The sequence below is a fragment of the Triticum aestivum genome, chromosome 5B (genome assembly GCF_018294505.1).
Source record: "Triticum aestivum cultivar Chinese Spring chromosome 5B, IWGSC CS RefSeq v2.1, whole genome shotgun sequence".
Taxonomy (NCBI): Eukaryota; Viridiplantae; Streptophyta; class Magnoliopsida; order Poales; family Poaceae; genus Triticum; species Triticum aestivum.
In genome coordinates, this window is record NC_057807.1 from 440,583,393 (window position 1) to 440,606,551 (window position 23,159).

At 48.3% G+C, this 23,159-nt stretch overlaps 1 pseudogene; it reads right to left on the reverse strand.

The window, feature by feature from the left end:
* LOC123114846 (uncharacterized) overlaps nucleotides 1–22,016 on the reverse strand; it is a 35,626-nt pseudogene extending 13,610 nt beyond the window's left edge.
* Nucleotides 22,017–23,159: the final 1,143 nt, after the last annotated feature.

The window sequence follows — 23,159 nt, forward strand, 5'->3', positions numbered from 1 at the left end:
CTCGCCCCCCCCCCAACATGCCCCCAGGGCCCTTTTTTAGCGCCGCCGGTGAAAAATCGGACCAGTCACGCCCCTAGGTCCTCATTTGTCACCGGTTTGGGCCGAAATAACAGCCGGCGAACCCAAGCCGAACACATCCTCCAGGGGGTCGCTTGGCGCCGGCCGAAGTGAAAAGGTGCATGGGTCCGCTCTGTCAGCGAGAGGCCCTTTTCCCGCCGTTTCCCCACTTTTCCCTCCATTTCCCCTTTCCTTCCCCGCATCCCGCCCGACATTCTCCTCCCTCTCCTCTCCATTCTCCTCACTCTCCCCGCCATCTGGCCGCCGCCACCCCGCCATGCCGTCGAAGAAGTATTTGGCCCCTCGCGCCGCTGCCATGGCTTCTAATCCGACCCACCGAAGCAAAGGAAGCCGAGGGCGCCGATGGCAAAACCACCGGGCATGTCAAACGTCGAGTGGAGGGTGGAGGTTCAGCGCCGGGAGGCCGTCACCACTGACCGATGGAACAGGTTCAACGCAAAGAAAGCCTGGGACGCCGTGACGCGAGGGTCGCTGAGCAGGCCAAGGCATCTCACACAGGGATGATACATCCGCTTGGCGACCACGGCCTGACATGGAGCCGGCAAAGCGTTGCATTGACAGCCAGCTTCTCGCCACCGGAATGGCGTTGTGCCCCCTCGCTTGGCTATTCTGATGGCGACGTGCATGGCGGATTCAACCCCAACATCACGTTTCCACATGGCCAACGATCCTCTCCCGCCGGTATGATGAACCCCGATCAGCACACTCCCTCGCCCGTGTTCTCCCGCGTCCAGTACCCCCCGTGCACCTACTTGCCGCCGGCTTACGCTGCCTCACCGCCGCCGCCTCTATGGCATGGCGCCCTGCCCTTCTCGCAAGCCTCGTCGCATTTCGGCAACCCCGACCCGACGAAAACCGACATGGAAGAGATCATCACGAGCCGCTCGTTCGCAACCGCCTCCTACCCCGGCTTCCATGAGCAAGACGATGACATCATCGGCGTTGATGAAGACCAGCACGTTAATCTCGACCTACTCCGGACAAACGTCGCCGCGAAGAAAAGGAACACCGACCTAGCATTCTCGATGGAAGAGCATGTCAAGGCGTGGTACATGGCGGAGCGTGGCCTTATCTTGAACCAGATGCCATTGACGGCCGCGCCTACGCCCATGCCGACACCTACGCTGTTGCCCAACCCTTTGAGAATTTATTTGCTTTCTAAGTTCTTGTTTGACTTAGGCGAAAGCTGATTCTCAGCTAAGCCCCGAGTGTGGAGAAAATCCTCACTCGAGGTGGGTTTTCACTTAAGCAAAAACTGGTTTTGCAGCTAAGCCTCCGAGTGTGGAGAAGATCCTCACTCGGATTGTTTTCAATTTAGGCGAAGGCTGGTCCGTGGCTAAGCCCCCGAGTGTGGAGCAAATCCTCACTCGGATTATTTTTAACTTAGGAGAAAGCTGGTTCACGGCTAAGCCCCCCGAGTGTGGAGCAGATCCTCACTCGGATTATTTTTCACTTAGGCAAAAGCTGGTTCGCGTCTAAGCCCCCCGAGTGTGGAGCAGATCCTCACCCGGATTATTTTAACTTAGGCAAAAGCTGGTTCCTGTCTAAGCCCCCGAGTATGGAGTAGATCCTCACTCAGATTATTTTTAACTTAGGCGATAGCTGGTTCGCGACTAAGCCCCCGAGTGTGGAACAAATCCTCACTCAGATTATTTTTAACTTAGGCGAAAGCTGGTTCGCGGCTAAGACCCCGAGTGTGGAGCAAATCCTCACTCGGGTTGGTTTCTGACTCAAGGAAAAACTGGTTTTGCACTTAAGCCTCCGAGTGTGGAGCAGATCCTCACTCGAGTTATTTTTAACTTAGGTGAAAGCTGGTTCGCGGCTAGGTTTTCCTCTCCTCTCTTCACCCACTGGAGGTGTGTTAGCTTCCAAATGCAATTCGTCACCTGAGTGAATGCGACCATGGGCCGAACTAGACAAAGTATGGGAAGAAGTGATTCTTTTAATTATTTATCTAAGATCATTCAAACTAACTATTACAAAGGAGAAAATTTTATTCTAAGTATGAAGCTTGCGGAGCAGATCTGCGTTCCAAGTTATGGGCTCTTCTACTCCTCTGGTGAAGTTATAGAGCATGTATTCTCCATTGTGCAAGACTTTGGATATGGTGAATGGCCCCTCCCAGGGGGGCGCCAGGAAAGCACGCCCTCCGACGTGTCTGTCGTGGTAGTGGCGCAAGTCTTGTTGATACAGTGTTGACCTTATAAGCGCCAGCTCACGTTCTTCCTCCAGAAGGTCTAAGCCGTCTTGCCTAGCTTCCTTAGCTTCAGCCTCCGAGTAACGATCCACTCGGGGAAAATTGTGGAGCAAATCACTCGGCAAGACTGCTTCTGACCCGTATACCATGAAGAATGGGGTGCGGTTGGTGGATCGATTCGGAGTCGTCCGCAATCCCCAAAGGACTGAAGGCAACTCAGTCACCCATGCTCTTGTGGCGTGAGTCAAGTCGCGCATGAGATGAGGTTTTAATCCTTCAAGTACGAGTCTATTAGCTCTCTCGGCTTGGCCATTCGACTGCTGGTGCGCCACAGAGGCGTAGTCGACCCGAGTGCCTTGGGTGTGGCAGAATTCACGAAATTCGTCCGATTCAAAATTGGACCCCATTGTCGGTGATGATACTGTGTGGGACTCCAAATCTGAAGATTATTTCCCGAATAAACTGAATGACAGTGGCCGAGTCCAACTTTTTTATGAGTTTGGCCTCGATCCACTTGGTGAACTTGTCCACTGCCACCAGCAGATGAGTGAAACCACTCGCTCTAGTTCAGAGGGGGCCGATCATGTCGAGACCCAGACTGCGAACGACCAAGTGAGTGGAATAGTCTTGAGAGCAGACGTCGGTTTGTGCGATTGATTCTTGTAAAACTGGCACCCGACGCACTGGTCCACTATGTCTCGAGCGGCCTGATTGGCTCGGTGCCAATAGAACCCAGCCCTGAATGCCTTGGCGACTAAGGTCCGAGAGGACGCGTAATGTCCGTAGGATCCTGAGTGAATTTCCTATAAGATATGTTGTCCTTCTTCCAGCGAGATGCACCATTGAGTTTCTCAAGTTGCACTTTTCTTGTACAACTCTTCCCCCATGACAGTGAAGGTTTTGGATCGACGCACGATCTATCGCGCTTCAATTTCATCTTCTGGGACTTTCTGCCGAAGCAAGTAGGCCAGGTATGGGCCACTCAGGAATGATGACAAGGACCTCTTGGACCAAGTCGATTACTGCGGGGATATCAACCTCAGTCGGATTGGAAGGACCGACTGGTTGCGGGGGCTCTTCCACAAAAGGATCTTCCTTGATTGTGGGCGAGTATAGGTGCTCTAGGAACACGTTACGTTCTTGGGCACGGGCTTCCAAGTGGAGCCCATGTTGGCCAAGTCATTTGATGCTTGATTCTTGAGTCGATGCACATGATGGAGCTCCAGAGCCTTGCATTTCTTTTCCAACTTCCTGACAGCATTGCAGTAGCCCGTCATCGCCGGGTTGCAGACATCCCATTCTTTCACGACCTGATTTACCACCAGATCCAAGTCGCCATACATCATCAGTCAGCGAATCCCCGGGATGATTGCCATTTGGAGCCCGTGCAGTAGGGCTTCGTATTCAGCTTCGTTCTTGGAGGAATCAAAGTGAATCTGAAGAACATAGCTGAGTCGGTCGCCTTTGGGGGACACTAAGACCACTCCGGCTCCATGGCCATTTAGAATCTTGGAACCATCGAAGAACATCATCCAGTGTTTGGGAACACTCGGGACGGGCCGCTCCTGCTCAATCCACTCGGCATGAAAATCGACCAAAGCCTGAGATTTGATGGCCTTCTTGGCTTCATACTTAATGTCTAGTGGAAGGAGTTCAATGGCCCATTTAGCCACTCGGCCTATGGCATCTCTATTGTGCATGATCTCGGCCAGGGGGCGTCACTAACCACCGTGACCGAGTGCTCTTGAAAGTAGTGTGCCACCTTCTTCGCAGTCAAATAAATTCTGTATACTAACTTCTGATAGTGTGGATACCTCTGCTTGGAAGGCGTCAGGACCTCAGAGATGTAGTACATAGGATGTTGGAGCTTGAAGTCCTTGCCCTCTTCTTCCCGCTCCCCCACTAGGACCGTGCTGACAACTTGACATGTGGCCGCGATGTACAAGAGCAAGGGCTCCTTGCTGCACGGAGCAGCTACATTGGCTGGGTGGAGAGCAGAGCTTTGAGGTCCTCGAACATGGCATGCACTTCAGGAGTCCATTCAAACCGATCAGACTTTCTCATCAGTCGGTAAAGGGACAGGGCCTTTTCACCGAGTTGAGAGATGAATCTACTCAGGGCTACCAGGCAGCCTGTGAGGAGCTACACATCGTCGTGGAGACGCGCTCTGGTTGCTTCATTCGGATGATCGTCCTGATCTTTTTGGGGTTGGCCTCGGTACCACGTTCGGAAATGAGGAATCCGAGTAGCTTGCCCGATGGGATGCCGAATGTACATTTGGCTGGATTGAGTTCAATGCCATACTCACGCAGATTTGTGAATGTCTTAGCGAGGACAGTCAGGAGGTCTGAACCTTTCCTCGACTTGGACCACGATGTGATCCATATAGGCTTATATATTCCAACTAATCTCCTTTCATAGACACTTCTGGATCATGCGCATGCATGTGGCTCCAACATTTTTCAGACCGAATGGCATCATGATGTAACAAAAACACCCGAATGGGCTGATGAATGCAGTTTTTATTTCATCGGGGCCATACAGTCGGATCTGAAGGTACCCAGAGTACGCATCCTTAAATCATAACCTCTCGCACGCGGCAGTAGAATCAACTATCTAATCTATGCTGGGGAGAGGAAATTGATCTTTCAGGCAGGCCCGGTGAGATGTCTAAAATCTACGCACGTGCGAATAGACTTGTCTTTCTTTGGCACCATGACGGCGTTGGCGAGCCACTCAGAGTGGTAGACCTCTCGGATGAACTCGGCGGCTAAGAGTCACGCGATCCCCTCGGCAATTGCCTTGCGCTTCTCGGTAGAAGACCGTCCAAGATGCTCCTTGACAGGCTTCACCTTCAAGCCGACGCATAGTCTGTGCTCGACCAGTCCCCTGGGAACACCCGACATGTCGGAAGATTTCCATGCAAAGATATCACAGTTCCCATGAAGGAACTAGACGAGCTCGGCTTCTATTTGCTGTCCAACGTCGTTGAGATGTTGGTCGGGGTACATTCGGGTCCTTCGGGTGGATGTGAGCTAGCTTTGTTTCTCCGGCTGACTGGAAAGCGGATTCCACAATCGGCTTCTTGGTCATCATCAGCTCTCTTGGGTCCACCGCCTTCTTGTATTCGTCTAACTTGGCCATCGCCATTTGCTCGTCGGCAATTGTAGAGCCCTTCTGAAGGCACTCTTTGGCTAACTTCCGATTTTCGGTGATGGTGACCACAACATTCGGCCCTGGCATCTTAAGTTTAAGATAAACGTAACATGGCCGGGCCATGAAACGAGCGTAGGCGGGCCTATCCAGGATGGCATGATAAGCACTCGGAAGTCCACCACCTCAAAAGTCAGTCGCTCCTTCCGAAAGTTTGTCTTTTCGTTGAATGTCACATCTAGGGCGATCTACCCGAGTGATTTGGCCTTATTCCCGGGTATTACACCGTGGAACTACATGCTGCTCTTGCTGAGATGGGACATCTGAATGCCCATTGCTTCCAACGTGTCGACATAGATGGTGTTGAGCCTGCTGCCGCCGTCCATCAGAACCTTGCGCAGTTGGGTACCACCAACAACCAGGTCAACCACCAGAGCCTACCGCCCAGGGATAGGTATATGGGTCGGGTGATCCGACTGGTCTAAGGTGACATGCGTCTTGGTCCAATCAAGATAATTGGTGACAATCGGAACTACCATGTTCACCTCTCGGTTGATGGCCTTGAGGTGAATCCTGCTCTCTATGTCGACAAAGATCATCAAGACGTTCTCGACATTCGGATACCCGGAGGCACTTATGCCCTCATCGTCATCGTCCTCATCTTTGTCCCCAGGGGGACTTTGCCGCATCTCGTGCTTCAGGAACCGACACTCCCGAGTGGTGTGTTTGGAAAAAATCAGGTTGCCCTCCTCATCCCTTGTTGGTGTGTATCTGGCAGGGCTGGTCAAGAATATCATTCTTCTTTGTAACCTGCTTCTTTCCTCTCCATTCCTTCTTATGCTTTTGGGGGGCCTTGTTCTTGACTTGGCCGGCCAGAGTTGCGGCCTCGACACCCCCTCCAGCGTCAGCCTTTCACTTATTCTTCTTGCCTTTGTGATCCGATGGTGGGCATCTCTAGCTCGAGATTTGCCGCTCCTCAGCCGGTCCTCCTCCTCAACATTGGCATACTGACTGGCTATTTCCATAGCTCGACTGAGAGTCGGAGTCTTAGTTCGTCTGAACTTCATGTTCAGCTCTCGGTAACAAACTCCGTCCTTGAAGGCGCAGATTTCCTGGTGTTCAGTGATGTTCTCCACCATGTTTTGCAAGGTGTTCCACCACCGAATGTACTCTCGGAGAGTTTCGTTCTTCTCTTTGACACAATTCTGCAACTCGGCCAGTCCACCCGGCCTCTTGCAAGTGCCCTCAAAGTTCCTGACGAATACCCTCGCCAAGTCGTCCCAGAAGAAAATACTGCCTAGCGCGAGCTGAGTCCACCGGGCCCAGGTGTAACCCTCCAGCACCAGGAGTAGGTGCTTCATGGCCACATTATCATTGCCACCGCCGATCTGGACTGCCACCCGTTAGTCCTCTAACCAAATTTCTGGCTTCGACTCGCCAGTTAACTTCATTATTCTTGTGGCCAACCTGAAGTTGTGGGGAATTTCCGCCGCCCGAATGTAGCGACTAAAGCACTCGGGACCCGATGGTACGGAACTACTCAAGACTTCATGGTCTTGGCCTTCTCGCAGGGCGTGGCGCTTGTCGACCAAGTTCTGAGCAACAACGGATCCCCTGTTGAACTGGGGGTTGCGAGCGTCCCTCACGTAGCGAGCGGGACTCGGCCTTCGATCATCGCCGTGTGCACGTCTATCATCATGGGACTGACGCTCGTACGTGCCATCCCGTGATGGAGGCATCAGAGCGTGATCGTAATCGTCATAGCACCCGGGCGACTCGACCCGATCGTGCCTCCGATCATCGTGGTGATCTCGTGAAGAGGAAGCAGCTCGGCGTCCGCTAGAGCCGAGTAGGTTGTGCATCGACTGGACCGTCTCCACGCGCACAATTGCACTGTGCATCCGATCCCTGGACTGAGACACTGCCGCGTTTTGTGACAATGCTGTCTTCAGGAGCGCCTGGATCTGTCGAATCCCCTCTCCGCCTGTGGAGCCAGAGGGCTGGAGGGAATCCATGATCTGAGTGGCAGCTGCCAGATTCTATAGTGGAGTGTTGAGAACTCGGTACTTACGAGGCTGATTGTTAGGGAAGAGCCGGCACTTGTGCCAACTGGAACTAGGAAGACGGCGCGCGCGCTCGTCCAGCTTCCTCTGGAGCCGCTCGAGACATTCACACTCGGCCAGAGTGGCGAAGCGAGTTGACTCCATGGCCAAGGCCTCAGGAGATGTTCCGGTGATGGGGTGTTGAGGAGTTTCTCGTTCCGCTGACGGAGCTCCTCCCGCTGCTCCCAAGTGAGAGCTTGGGGCACGTACTGCTCGTGGCCAGCCATGCCACCGTTGGTGTCGACGTGAGATGTACCTGCGTGGCCGTCCTTGTGCCCCGTGCCCTGGAGGCGCGCGGTGATCGTTGTTATCCACCATAAGGATCTCGGCAGACGACTTGGTACTCTCAGACTCGGACTCCTCGGAGTAGTCGCCGAGTGACCCATTGGCGAGGTCGAGGGCGGGCTCATCGTAGTCAAGAGTTACCACCTGCGTTGCTGCTGCCTGAATGGCAACATCATGCTTTATCTAGTGATGTAGCCGTGAATACGCAGCGCGCTTGCGACGGCGAGTGATGGTGGGTTGAGCAACCACTCGGCACGGGGCTGAGGGCCGTCGGAGAAGAATCCGATAAGAAGATGCACAGAAGTGCATCGCGCCATAGACGGGCAACGCCTCCACGTCTAGCGGTGCCTCGCACAGCCACGCTGAGTCGTGAGCGACGAAGGAGAGAGCCCCGAAGTGAATCTCACTGCTGACAGACATGACGATGATGATGAATTCCACCTACGTCATGAAGTTTTGCTAGACGCCTAGCCCCACAGTGGGCGCCAACTATCGGGATTACTATCCTTACAATGAGTACTAGGGGGTACGAATAAGGAGGTAGAGTCTAGCTATGAAGTAGGTGTAACACTTGGTGTTTAGCGAGTTCAGGCCCCTCACTCGGTGGAGGTAAAAGCCCTATGTCTCGTGCCCTGGGGCTTGCTTTGATTTGGTCGGTATGATTACAGGAATGCTTGCTTGCTCAGGCGTGGAGAGGAGCACGGCTTACATAGAGTGCACCGCAGCCCACGTCTCCCACGCCGCCGAGGCATTTAATGACATTGATGATATTCCGTTACTAGTGTAATGAACCTCAACTACAACAGTTATAGGTAACCATAGCTATTGACTAGGCTTAATGGATTGCTTAGGATCCCTCGACCGTTGCAGCTCCCACGACGTCCCTCTCCTCTTCTATGTCCGAGTACTGATTCATTAGCTGAGTGACGTGTGGTTATCCGAGTGCTGAGATGACTCCCGAGTGCTGCTGAGTCGTACGAGTGGATTCCTTGACTTGCGCATCCAGGTGCAGGCATGGTCCAGAGACTTACCTACGATGATGATGGGCCGCTTGCGGGTCCCGAATGATGGGTAATTGACCCTACCCGGAGTAGGTGACCACACCAGGCGGCAGCCCACTCTATCGCGGTGTATGGCGCTTCCTATTCGACGCCCGGACTTTCAGTCGAGTGTAATTGTGCAGGCTCAAGGTCATGCTTTGCGTTTGGGCTTGGTTCCGGGCCTTCCTTTGGCGAACATCATTCTCTGGGGCAGAAGCCTAGGCAGGATGATCGGAGACTCGGGTGTATTTTGTTTTTAACCTTGGAGATTGTGATCCCTCCGCCGTCTCCTCGACGACGGCGACGAGGTGTGTAACCGGCGGGGTATGGATCTCCCTGTCGTCGGGTTTAAGCCCGATATGATCATAAATAAAGGGCCGGTCGACGGAGATTCCCATGGCACAAAACCGATTTAGCAGATCGTTTACTGATGCTAGATCCGTACTCTCTGGGTTTTCGGAATTAACCCGTAGTGCCGCAGCTACGGCGATGTTCGAGATCACTTCCGAGTGGTGTTCGGCCAGGCGTACTCCGGATGGTTTCGCGGGGTCGGGCTTTAAGGCCAGACGCCGTGCAATACCAGTTTCTACCAGTATTGTCGAACTTGACGTCAAGGCGTCCTGCTCGCCAATTTTTTTGATAGGAGTCCAGGACTTTGTAAGAGGAAGATCTTCTCGCGGGCTAGCAACGAACTCTAGGCTGCCGCGCTCGGTCGCCTCATTGGGGGTGAAGTCATCGATCTGGCCAAGGCAGCCAGTCAGATCAGCGCGTAGTATGATACTGCCAAACACGAAAATCTGGCCTAGGACGAAGATGTCGCTGATGCGGACGGTGTTGCCAGCGGTTAGATGAGCCATCGATCCTTCGGCGATCCAACAACGGAACTCTCAACGAAGGCACAAATGTCGGTGTCAAAACCGACGGATCTTGGATAGGGGGTCCCGAGGTGTGGATCTTGGATCAATGGCTAACAAGTGACGAAGAGCAGGGTATTTACCCAAGTTCGGGCCCTCTCGAAGAGGTAAAACCCTACGTCATGCTTGCTTGTATTGATGTATATGAATGGATTACAGAGTAGTTCTACGATGAGATCGGATGAACTAAACCATAGGCGAGTAGGATGATGATGGTTTTCTAGCCTATACGGACTAAACCCTCTGGTTCTAAGGTTTACACATGGTCGGTTACAAGGAAGGAACAAAGATGCCGATTCTCCTCGTCTTGCCTTGGAGGACACACCAAGGCACCGAAGATCTCCAATCCGCATACGAGGTCACCTCATAGCTCGGTCTTCCAGCAGTTGTAGCGCAGCCCAGCTGTCCAGCCCATAAAGATAAGCCGGCAGCCCGAGGACCCCCCAGTCCAGGACTCCCTCACCCAGGACGCGCATGTCGGGCGACGTTGGGTAGTCCGCCTCGTGCAGCAGGCACGCCTCCCACTCATGAAGCCAGAGACGGCCGAAGCCGTTGGTGGCCGCCCCATCGCCGGGGAACCTCTCCGCCATGACTTATGTGGTGACGGCTTGAGCTGTGCGGGCGAGAGAGAAGGCGAGAAAGGTGGTCGGCACTGGGCTTGAGCTGTGTGGGCGAGAGAGATGGCGAGTGTGCGGCGAGGTCGGCCTTTATAGCGGCGAGAGGGCGGGAGCGGTGTGGACGCATGGCGGGAAAGGGCGGGACGCTTGGCGGCTCGCCATTACTGCGCCATCTGTCAATCATGGAAGGATGACTGGCAGGAGCCTTCACATTGAATCACGCTCGAGCTGAGGCGAGGCGATGAAGACAATGAAGCCTAGTCGCTGTCTCGGCGGGCCCGCCTCGTGGGAATCTGGCGCGGGATGTTTTGGCGCCATTTTTCTTTCCCACGGCGCCCCAAGTCGCCTCATAACGTGCTGAGTTTGGTTTGGATCCGCCAACCGCCGGTGCCAATTTTGGCCCAAAATGACAAAATTTGGTCCCCTAGGGGGCGCGGCTGAGCGGTTCTTTTGTGGGCCCTCGCATTTCCCATCCGGCGCGATGGCGTGGCTGGTCATCTGAAAAGTGGCGGCTGGGCTGCGCTAGCTAGTTGGGACTGCTCCAGGTCTCAGCACCTCACTTCGTCTACACATTTCTCAAAAAAAAAAGACCTTCGTCTACACGTGACACGTACAGACGAAGGTGTTCCTAAGTCATGTCAGACGAAGCTAGAAGAAAAGTTCGATGGGTGTGCTTATACGTACAAAATGAAGAGTGATTTAGTGAAGGTTTTACTAAGTATCGGTAGTGTGAAGAAAGGAAGCTACGGTTCGTGCCTCTCGCCAATGCCGGCATAGATCCACCTCGTCTCCGGTGGCCCTAGGACCATGAAGGCGCGGAGGATCCTAGCAAGGGCCGGCGGGAGGGCTTCGTTTTTAGTTTTTTTTCCAATCTTGTTAGGGTTTGTGTCCTACTCAGGAAGGCGAGACGGCGGCGGCTCCCTGAAGATGGAATAAAGGTCTCCTCGCCTAGCCCCCGTTCCGGCGGTGCGTCTAGCATCATTGGTGGGCGTGTGGAGGTGTGTCTCCGGCAGATCTATCTTTGGTGAATTTGTTCGGATCTGGTCGATGTTCGTCTATGTTCGTGTGTCTTCGTTTTGGATCCTTCCGATCTACGTTATTTTTCATCGGCGGCGTTTGCTGTTCTGGGGTGCTGGTCCTATGGGGCCTTAGCACGACGATTTCTCGACTGTCTACTACAACAAGTTGTGCCCGGCTCCGGTGATGGGGGGGCAATGACGGCGGCGCGCCTTTGGCTTGCTTCGGTGTTTGTAGTCGTCGCTAGGTGGTCTACAGATCTGGATGTAATTTTTATTTCTGGTGTTCGTTGTACTGCCATGATTGAAGATGAATAGATTGGAAGTTTTTCCGAAAAAAAAAGTATCAGTAGTGTGAGCTGACAATATTATTTATGTAGCAGCTCTGTCCCTGGTTCCTGGTAGGCTGATCGTGCATGGTTGGCCTAACATGGATGCATGGTTCCATGGGTGGCTTCTTGTGTGGCGACAACGACCGATGTTGAGTAGTTTTGATGGGTGGTGAGCTGCCGTGGCGACCATGCATCCATGTTCTGTGGTCTACGCTTTGGCACCAGTTGAGTGGTTTTGTCTTAGACAGCGCAGACGAAGGTGTTCCTAGCTAAGACGGTGACAAGGCTCACCACTTTTGCTTCTGTGGTCTATCGATTTAGCAGAGTCGCCTTCTCAGGCTTTCTGCTGCCATTACGGCATATCGGAAGCTATAGCGGAGTCAGAGTCGCCAGTTTCCAGGTGCGATGGGGGGAATCATATTTGCCGCGCGGATTGCCGCCGCTGAGGCACCGTCTGGGAAAGTCCGGATGGCTCCGGGGAAGGCAGTGGCGGACCGACTGGTCGCGAGCATGCGCCTTGGTGCGTGGCACGCGGATCGGCCTCAGATTTGGCAGGATGGGTAGCATGGCGAGGTAGGGTGCGCGGCGGCCGTCGGGGAGCTGCGGCTCGTGGCGCCGGTGTTTCCTGGCTTCGGCCTGGAGGGAGGGGATCTGTCGGCGGCTGTGGACCCGAATGCCTATTTGGTAGCGGCCTACTCGACAACGCGACGATACGCTGAGCACGGCTGACCAAGGGACAACGCGTGTGACATTCGGGCACTAGTACCCATTTTACGATGGTGCGGCGTTTGCCGTTGTATGGCCGACGACAGCGGCTGGCGTGGCGGTGGGTGCTCCTGTAGCACCCTAAATCAAGGCGGCGACCCATCCTCTTGGACGGCGACAGCATCCGTGGTCATGTGGGCTACTCGGAGATCGTATCTCGAGGAGGTGACGACCCTTCTGATGTTGGCGGCGGTACGGGACATCCCCTCCATCAACAAACCGGATTCGATGCGGCTCGGCAGGTGACACATGCGTCTCTTCTGGAGACGTCGAGCAATGTGTGTCGCCGGCAGGTGAAGCCCCTGACAGATACGCCGACGGCGGATCCTACACACGACGTCTCATGCAGAGGCGTCAAGTCATGCCTGCAACCGGCAAGTGATGCATGTTTGCTCTGGCAGAGGTGTCATGTTTACCCTGTTATTGCTAGATCAAACGTGGTGCGACAGTGGCGGGAGGCATGCAGTATGGGACGTCCTTGTCTTCCGGTGTCTTCTCCAGAAGTATATTGTTATCGAGGTGGTTGATTGCTGGATAAGGAATGATGGTACAGACGACTTTAACGACGAGTTTATGCACTCCGGAGGAAACACAAGATCTCTGCTCAGGCTACGTTGAGCCATGCCTATGTCGTGACCTTGCTAAAGATAGTGGATTGAAACTTGACTTTAGGGATGAGAATTCGGAGTGCAAGCTTGTGTTGGACTCGCCATCATCGCCGCATGTGCAGCGATTCCTTGTTGAAAGCGTAGCCTGTGAGTTGTATATTTTACGTTTTCATGTTGTCTTGTAACATAGGGTTAGTGGCTATATGATGGAGTTACCGTGGCGAGGCATGCAGCCTCATATTATATTTTTGCTTTATTTTTTGGGTCGATGTACATTCTTAATAATATATGGCTGCATGCATCGTCTTGATGTAGAATGCCGGGGATATCCTTCTTTTCGAAAATAACTAGACTATAAGAATTTTGCAATCTAATTAGTGAACTTTCTCAAAAGAAAAATAGTGTAGTTACCTTTGTTAGAACGACAGGCAACTTTTTATATTCCTTGTAATCCTCCGAATCAAGGTCGGAGACTTTGATATCTTCGGCCACGATTGTGTACCACACAAAGACTTGGTCATTGAACTGCATGTCTTTTACTGCATCTTTCTTTTCTTTTCTTGTTAGTGTGAGCCATTGTGTGGACCGTGGTGGCATGATCGATAAGGGACAGGTTACGGCGTACATTGCGGAGTTTTCTTCTGGTGAAGACCAGGCTATACTGACATACAGATCTTTAATGTTGGTTATTTTAACTGAGGATAACACCTTTTTATCTGGCACTAAGGGAAAGCAGAGCTCGGGGGGATCAAACTGGATCACCTCATCTGAGGTAGATGCACTTATCTGCAAAATAATACCACATCCATGGATAAATGGGCCTATTAGAAACACTCAATTATACAACACTAACTTGCAGCTAAATTAGTATCTATATTTAAATTGGACATTCTAACTTTCAAGTTTTGTTTCAAGTATAGCCCATTTCACTTTTTTGAGATAATTTTCCAGCTTGTTTTCCTTTCAACAGCTTCATACTAAACTATTTCCAGTGGTTGTTATTATTATATAGTAGAGTGAATAAGCAAGACGCCATTATCCAGAAGTAAAAAAATATCCTGTCAAATACGGGTCATTCTATCTCTTTTTGGTAAGTGCAATTTGTGAAAACATCGCCTACTTTCAAATTTGAGGAAGTGAGTTAGCACATCGGTGGTTCCTTTCAAATTAGAGTAAAAACCAGGGACAAAACTGGGACCGTGAACACAACAGGACATTTTTTTGTTCCTGGAACACTAATCATCAGGCATACCGATGATGCCAACCATTTGAAGCTTCAGGTTTAGGGTACATCCGTTATTTTATTCTTAACAAAATAGTGATGCAGTGGAATTAATTAACAGGGAAAGTAGGTGTCATGATGAACTAGGCACACTGCTGCCAGACATATGGATCTTGTTTTCAACAGAGATTAGCAGCTAGTCAGCTTGTCTACTTAAAAAGGTAATCTAAACATGTACAAAACTGATAGATGATATAATCAAACCAAATAAATAACATTCAAGATTATGTTCTTAGCCAAAAAACCAAAGTGACACATATTTAGTCTCCCCAATGATAATTTTAAATTTACCTACGTTTTGAAATGCATAAAACTCACAAATGACATAGTCAACTCAAGTAAATCGCAATGAGGATTAGACTTTTGTTGTCAACCAGAAAACCAATATGGCAAATATTTGGACGCTCTATGTAAAATATTAATTAGGTTAATGTGCATGTGTAGTTATACCCAAGCCGAGTAGATCAAATTCTTAAACAATTGTATGTTCTGCTAATGAAGGTGATTAAACTCTTCACAAGTTTAATTAAGTCACCATGCTCACCTTGGATTCTGCCTCGGTTGACAGCACCGTGGATACATGTGGACCGTGCAAAATTCTTGTGTCTAAAATTATAGGCGACCCAAGTGGCACATCCACTTCGGGTTCCTCGGCCTTATATGTAATCGTCAGATTCACCTCATCCACCAATTTACCCTCCTGTCTTTTGAATATATCTTCAGTTATGTCCTCAAGATTGTCATTCACTCTGGTGCTCCGCACAATGAAATCACCCGTGTACTTATCTTGTGGTGCCTTGTCCAGTGGTTGCAATGTTATGTCGACACCAAACTTCGATCGTGGAGCCACAAAGCCTTTATTTGGTTGTATACAGTATGGCAGGGGGCTTGTCGTTTCAATGTTGAATGCAATAAAATCATTTGTCTCGTTGGTTAGCTTAAGTGAGCATGATATCTAAGTGTTGAGCTTAAAAGGAAAGCATAACTCGAGCGGCTCAATCCCAAGCATGTCATCCTCCAAGTAGGGGCTTATCTGTAAGAACAAACCAAGATGCCTTGTGACAGTGAGATGTACTTTTCATAAAATCTCATAAGCTTTGTGTTCAAAAGGTGGAAACTTCTACAATTAGAATAGTAGCCAAAAGGAAATGGATTTTTTTAATTTTAATAAAATGTTTGGATTCGCATTGATGGAAATTAAACACCAGGTCATGGTAATAGGCACACTCTCTTGCGTGTATAATATCACTTTCAATTGTTTCCATATATGAGTGCTTAGAGGAAACAGTGCATCCAAGCATATATCTAAGAGTCCTCTGCCACAATGTAGGATCCACTTTCTTGGTTTGTTTCTCGTGTGCATTTACATGTACATAGGGCTTCCTTAAGGACCTTGTCACGTAGACTTTGCTTCCATGTTCTCTCTTTAAACAAAACAATGATATCTAAAGAACAATGTAGGAACAATTGGACTGTTATTGAAGTTATGAGGAGCACATGAACTTACCTGCCCTATCGTAGATTCGTTCGCATTGCTGATTTTACTATATGTGCTTTCTAGTTCATTGATAACATGTATTATTTCTGATATAAAAGGCCTCTTGTAGGGATCATCTTGTTGGCAGAGTAGCCCTATCTCAATGAGTTTCTCTATCTGTTGGCATCTGAATAGAGTTTCTTTCCCTGATTTATGGAATCTGTGCCTCCATCTTCTACGTACCTGCCATTTGACAAGGCTGATATAGTGACAAAATATTCAATTCCCATTATTTGTATAAGCATAGGGTAGAAAAACTATGTCGGCACGGTTCTGGAATCAAGACATCATTTGATAACAGGTATGTACACATCATGTTTTAGATCTAATTTAAACTGTGGCACCAAGAAAAATTCAATATGCCATCCGATGGTTGTAATGAAAATTAGGCAGAAATGGCATTAGAGATGCAAATTCCTATTTCCCTTAAACATTTATGGGGTGCTTAATCACTACTTAGCTTATTTCCCCTTTGATTAAATTAATGGATTTTAAACACTTGAAAGAGTATATTCGGTTGTTGTCCAAGTTAGTCGACATTAGATCTGTAATGGGCACATATTAGACATGTCACAAGATGAATAAAGTTACAAGGTTTCGGACCGGGGGTACCTTGTCTAGATTCTGGGAATACCCACTTTACAGGAAGCATGAGGAAGAAAAATGAGGGGCACAAAACAGGTGTTTGTTGTGTCACGTGCGGAATTTTGTGGATTGTCATGAAGCTAAATATCCATAAACATGCGACTGTATTACCCTTCTTAACCGAAAAAATTGTATGTTTTTATTTTTGCATCGAGCCATAGGCATACCAAACCTTCTAACTGTATGCAACAGAAATATTTTTGCTAAATCTGTAAAAACAGGCCACCTACAATATGAAAAACTCTTACACTATTACTATCGGGAATACTCCTTTGTCCTGTCACCAGTTCGATTATTATGATTCCCAAGCTATACACATCATACTTGACTGACATTTTGCCTTTGTCTATGTATTCTGGAGCGGTGTATCCTCTGCATGAGAACATTTTAATTACAGAACATAGAAAATGAATTGTAACGAAGGTAAAAGAAGTTTGTTATTTTGGGAAATGCTTACGGTGATGAAAAACCGGCTGTACTTTTTGTTTGTGCATTTTCCTCCATTCTTGATAAGCCAAAATCAGTTATTTTGGCTACCATATTATAATCTATTAGTATGTTTGCTGGCTTCAGATCCATATGAATAATATGTTTTTCCACATGAAGATACTGCAGACCGTCACATATTCCTTTTATTATGGAATAGCGAGTGTCCCATTGAAGCCCTCTTAATTCATCTGCCGAACAAAAAGGAGGAGGAGCGTGAGGTCTTTCAACATTTATTTGTGCACTGTTAGACATAAAAAATGATATAATTGTAAGCCAGTCCGTAATAATCTGTGGCCCAGTTATTGAAGAGTAGAAGTTTTTGACAAAGGAAATATATTAATATAATAAAGAGAGAGAAAAGTTTCACATCCAGGGTGTACCTGTAATATATTTTTCAAGACTCCCGTTGTTGACGTACTCGAAACAGAGTATTCTTTCTCTATTCTCGGCATAAATGTAATCTCTCGATTCTTCATTTTCGAATACTTTATGTTCTGTGTGAGAACAGAAGCCAAGAAACCGAACTATATTCTTATGGCTGACATGCAATAAGTTGTTAACCTCCCGACGAAATACTTTCTCATCTATCGTATGATTGTTCTTTATCCTCTTCACAGCAACTTGTCCATTTTGAAGGACACCCTGTTTAAACTTGGATGACATTAGAAATTATCTGAAGATGCAATGCAACAATTTGTTTTGGCAACATACCACCCAAAGTATTTTGCTTGGCAGTATAGCACATAGACATAGCGGTGATTATTGATAAAATTCTGCATCTACCAATGGAACTTTTTTTCCAGTAGTGTTTCATTATTTTTTAACGGTAATTTAGAACTGTTTCATCTTAACTTTGGCATGATTACGCTATTACCAAAGAAAGAAGAGGCGGTTCGGATTGAGCAATTCAGGCCAAATATGTCTTCTCAACATGAGCTTCAAAATATTCACAAAGGTAGGCACCAATCGATTGACACAGATTGCTCATTCGGTGGTGCAACCGAGCCAGACAGCTTTCATGCCTGGGAGACACATTCTTAAAGGGGTTGTCGTCCTGCATGAAACGCTGCACGAAATTCATTCGAAGAAGCTAGATGGGGTTATCTTCAAAGTGGATTTTGAGAAGGCATATGATAAAGTTAAGTGGCATTTCTTTCAGCAGGCAATGCGCATGAAAGGATTTAGTGAGGCTTGGCAGAACCAAGTGGGTTCTCAAGTCCAGAAGGGTAGTGTCGGAATAAAGGTTAACAATGACATCGGTCACTATTTTCAGACACACAAGGGATTGAGACAAGGGGATTCAATGTCTCCTCTCCTATTTAATATAGTGGCCGATATGTTGACCATTCTGATAGGCAGGGCCAAGCATCACGGTCAAGTGGAAGGACTAGTCCCTCATTTGGTTGATGGGAGAGTCTCCATTTTACAGTACGCTGACGACACTATCCTATTTATGGATCATGACATTGCAAAAGCACGCAATATGAAGCTCATATTGTGTCTCTTTGAACAATTGTCTGGATTAAAAATAAACTTTCACAAGAGCGAGCTGTTCGGCTTTGGAAAGGCTAAAGAAGAACAAGACGCTTATAGACAATTGTTTGGGTGTGAATTAGGTTCTTTGCCTTTCAGTTATTTGGGCATATCGATTCATCACCGTAAGTGATCAGATAAAGAATGGAAGTGCATCGAAGATAGAATTGAAAAAAGCTTAGTTGCTGAAAGAGCAAGCTAATGTCGTATGGTGGTCGGCTAGTGCTAATTAACTCGTACTTACTAGTATACTGATGTTCCTACTATCTTTCTTCGAGGTACCGGAAGGGGTGAGGAAAAAACTTGATTTCTTTAGATCTCGTTTCTTCTGGCGGTCAGATGAGGCCAAGAAGAAATACCATCTTGCACGATGGGATATTCTTTGCCGACCCAAGGACCAGGGGGGGGTCTTGGAATAGAGAACTTGAAAATTAAGAATAAATGTCTTATGAGTAAATGACTCTACAGGTTAGAGACAGAACCGGAAGGTATGTGGGCACAGATTTTACGTAATAAGTATTTACAGTCGAAAACGCTCCCCAGGTCACAGTGAGACTAACTGACTCACCATCCCGGAAGGGACTCATGCGAATGAAAGACTTGTTCTTTTGTAGGGTCAAATTATTGATTAGCAATGAGATGTCAACAAGATTTTGGGAGGATACGTGGTTAGGAGAGACGCCCCTAGCCATACAATGCCCCACCCTTTATAACATCGTGCAACGTAAGGAGGATTACGTAGGCACATTATTTCAAACGATTCCCTTGAACATTCAGTTTAGACGTGCGTTAGTTGGTGAGCGATGGACTGCCTGGATGCATTTGGTCCGGAGATTGATAGATGTTCAATTCTACGACCAACCTGATTCGACACAATGGAAGTTAGATAGAAATGGGGTGTTTACGGTGAAATCTTTCTATATGGATTTGATTAATTCTGGCCCAATCTCGAGATCGTTACATATTTGGAAGGTTAAGGTTCCCTTGCATATTAAGATCTTTATGTGGTTCGTCCACAAGCAAGTGATCCTCACCAAATATAACTTACTTAAGAGGCGGTGGGTAGGTAGTTCGCGTTGTTGTTTTTGTGATCATGGTGAAACAATACAACACTTATTCATAGAGTGCCCACTCGCCAAGCTGCTTTGGAGAACGATCCATATAGCCTTTAACATTACTCCTCCAGTTGACATTGAATCGTTGTTTGGAACGTGGTTAGCTAGGGTTGATCAGACTACTGCGGCTCGTATTCGGATTGGAATATGTGTGCTCATGTGAGATATATGGAATTGCAGGAATGATATGATTTTTAACAGACAATATACTTTAACTTTCTTGCAGGTCATCTTCAGAGCGTCTGCATGGATCCGTATGTGGTTCTTACTCACTCCTACGGACTCCAAGCAGCCTTTGGTTACTGGGTGCAACTAGTGGGAGATGGTAGCGCGGGCTATATTCAACCAGTTCGGATGACGGTTGCATAACAGGATCGGAGTCTAGGGAGCTTGCCCTTGGCATTGTCATTCCGATTGGGAGTTTGAGCATGTAATTTTCCTTTTATTTTTCGCTCCGCTTGCGAGCTGTAATACTTATTTGTTTCTGTGATACTTCGAGACTTTTTAATAAGATGGCTGCTTGTATCGTCATGATGCAGAGGCCCGGGGCACGCCTTCATTTCCAAAAAAGGTAGTTTTATTTTGTGCTTATGTCGACATAAATAAAATGTTCGATCAAGCACGCGAGATATTTGGGTTGTTTACACAAAATAAATCCCTAAAAAGTGAAGTTTACCTTGTAAACTATTCCAAATCCGCCCGTACCAACTATTTGCTTTTCTGAGAAATTTCCGGTGATGCTCTGTAGAGCTGATAACTTCAGATCTGTTGGTTTGATGCTTCCGGCAAATATACGCTCCAATACGTCGCGTTCCATGATTGCCTCGTCCATCCTAAGTAGAGTACAGAGTGTGCTAATTCGACATAGTACTTACGCAGTAAATGTAATGCAGTTCATCATGAACCATGAGAGACTAAGCATATGGATCCAAACAGGAGTTGCGTACCTATGGGATGAGCGTGTAGGAGGTCAACGGAGCACAAACTGGAACTGTGTTTATGGAGATGTCCAATGACTTGATCATCAAACAACCCTGCATATATTAATATTAATATTAATGAAGGATGCTGAGATGTGGGGGAAAAAATGATGAGTAAATTAGTCCACTCTCAACCTTGAACTCATAGTGGCTAGCGAAATCAAACCCCTGGAACTTCTCTTAAAGAAAAAAAAAACCATTGACCTGTTTGTTGTATTATATGATAAAACCGTCGACTCGTTGTTCATGTCAAATCCATCTCTTCCCCATGGTCTCTCTCTCTCACACACAACAACAACAACAACAACAACAACAACAACAACAACAACAACAACAACAACAACTCCCGAAATCCATTTAGGTTGACTTGGGTGGTGTTGTTGCTACTTATTTCTACAGGCTAAATTCGCGGCTTGCAGTTTAGATCTCAACTTAGTTGGGCAAATTAAAACCAACAAAGTTTTGCATGCAGACAAGTGGATCTTGGAGTAGTACAACAGGTCAGGAGCTAGGAAATCAAAAGCCAAAACGAGTCGGGATCATCGAGTTGCACATACCTGGTAGTCGATCGGGAGGTGGACCGGGCTGCAGGCTGAAGAAGATGTCGTCTGTATTCTGAAATGAGCAGGTGTCCTGTTGTATATACACCAGGGTCAGGGCCAGGGATGCTTGGAAGATATGGACTGTATACCTGCCCTCTGAGTTTCCCTTGTTTCTTTATTATTATGACCTTTGGAAGACCTAACAGTCTGGTGAAACTAATTTTTGAGACCTTTTACAGTGCATCAATGCAATTTGGGCCGTTCATTTCTGTACTACCTCAGGTTTTTGGCACTAATTAGGGGCATATTGGGTACTTGAATGTTTATCAATCAGGTAGGCAGATTCCTTTCCCACCATTTGCTCAAAAAATAAAAAGATTCCCTTTCCTCCCATCATCTGTTTGCCTAGTCCTTTCGAAGTCCATGGCGTGAGTTATTTTCAGCCACATGCGATGCGACAACCGGAGGTTTGTGCTCCATGCTGGCTTCTACGGCACGTACACAAGGAGGTAGACTCGCCGCCGCCGGCCGGATACACAAGCATGGTCATCGCACGGGCGTACGCAGCAACCGGATCGTTCTTGCTCTCGTATTTGCTCATGGCCCGGTGATTTTCTCTATTGCTTCAACTTCACAGTGTGATTACAATAAGGCCAGTGGAGCTGAGCAAAGCTCCGCGAAGATGAGCACGTACGCAACAATTAGATCCTTCTTCCTCGTCGGTTTGTCACACTTGTGCTCCTCCGGCTCGCCGCCGTCGCATGCCCGCGCAGCATTGCTCGCCATCGCATCGTCCGCTGCCTTGCCTGGTTGCCCCAGCTAATCCTAATCATCAAATTTTCCAACCGGGCTCTCACCCCTTTTCATTAATTTTGCAATCAACGGAAATACATCAGTCATTATCCAAGTCTTTTGTCATGTAACCAACTACCAACAGAAAAAAGCTAGACTGGAATGAGACAGCGCAAAAGAAGACTAAAAGGGGAGGAGCGAGTTGGCGCACCACCAGGAAACCCACTGCATGATGACCCTAAAGCGGACCATCCGCCGTGGGGCGAAAACCTGATGGCACTAACAACAACTGCCCAACTAAGATGGTTTAATAACTAGACTGACTAACAACAAGTTTCTTGCCGCAGCAAGACACTACCAAAAGGTGCCAGATCCAGCGGGCATCAAACCCCAGTGGACGGCCAGACCAGAGGACACTGGTGGACTTCAGCTTAGCCGATCATTGTCGCCGAGGAGGAGTCTGCCGCGAGGAAAGGATCGATTCGCGAGTGCCGCAGCCGCATGAGCCAACCTCTTCACACCAGCCTGGAACTGCACATTGTCATCCTCTTTAAGCAAACCTGCCCAATATAGCATAAAAGAACATGCAGTGAAAACCGCCTCAAGTGGAGTGCGAGCAACATGTTTATCAAAAGTGACTTTATTACGAAGGTTCCAGATCCCCCAGCAAACAGCAGCGATAATCATCATATAAAATGGTTCCCCTCCTGGGAAGAACCTATACAACCACGCCCAGCTTTGCCAAAGCGATCGAGGGCAGCAAGATGCCCCACCCGTCATTCCCAACACACCCCAAACAGTGCGGGCGAGCGGGCAAGTGAAGAATAAATGATTTGTTGTTTCCATATCGGTACAAAAGGAACATGTAAGATCCCCATGCCACCTCCTAGCTCGCATATTATCTCTAGTGAGTACAGCATTTTGAAAAAGTTGCCACAAGAAAATTTTGATTTTCAGTGGAATAGGGGCCTTCCACACCCATTTGTAATTAGGGCCAGATAGGTTCCTTTCTAGCCACTCGTAAACCGACTTAGTTGTAAATTTTCCTTTACTACTAAGTTTCCATGAGATAGTGCCGAAGAATTATTCAACGACAGCTGCCTGGCTTTCGCAACCATCCAAGCCCATTGATCACTC